Here is a 1,035-nt window from a genome sequence, read left to right on the forward strand (position 1 = left end):
CATTGACAATCCAAAAAAAAATAAAAAGTTAATGTATGCTACAAATAAATAAATAAGATCAAATAATTATGATTAAAAATGGAAGCAAATATTTATTTGAATTTCCATAACTTAATCTATATTTACCATAGCTACTTACTAAAAAATTTAATATATATTTTATTCAATTGATTCATTTTTTTATGATTTAGTTCGAGATAAGTTCTTAGTTTTTAAATGTGACTCTTTGGTTACATTCCTTTAAATTTGTGGTAACACAAAAAATAACAATACACTCTAATTACTGGCTATATGTTTCAACAGCCTAATAATTAACGGTATTGGTTTTTAATGTTGTTAATTACACGCTATATAATGTTATTTTTTTTTAAAACATGTAAATGATGCCATTCATATATATATATATATATATATATATATATATATAATATATGATTTTATTTTAGAGGGAAAGAACGGGTTACAAAAAGGAAACAGGTAATTCAAAAAAAAAAAAAAACTATTTCTCATCAAAAACAAGACGATATAAAAAATTTGGAAAATTATATTGAATTTTAAATTTCAAATATCAAATGACGGGTATGATACATGAATATGAAATTTAAATAGCAAAAGTAAATTTTAAATTACTTAAATATTTCAAATATCGGGACAAAAAAAATGGATACAGAAAGATAACGGGTAATTTAATTAGTTAATTATGTACAAGCTTTATAATGTTGTTCTTAAAAAACACATGTAACTGATTTCATTTATATATAAAAATTACGATCATATCTTAGAGGGAAATAACGGGTATAAAAAGGGAACAGGTAATTAAAAAAAAAAGTGTCTAAACTATTTCTCATCAAAAACAAGATGATATAAAAAAATTGGAAATTTAAATTCAATTTTATCATTCAAATATCAAATGACAGGTATGATACAAGAATATGAAATTTAAATAGCAAAAGTAAGTTTCAAATTACTTAAAACTTTCAAATATCGGGACAAGAAATAGCGGATATGAAAAGAGAACGGACGAGTAATTTAATT

The sequence above is a fragment of the Capsella rubella genome, unplaced genomic scaffold (genome assembly GCF_000375325.1).
Source record: "Capsella rubella cultivar Monte Gargano unplaced genomic scaffold, Caprub1_0 scaffold_4, whole genome shotgun sequence".
Lineage (NCBI taxonomy): Eukaryota > Viridiplantae > Streptophyta > Magnoliopsida > Brassicales > Brassicaceae > Capsella > Capsella rubella.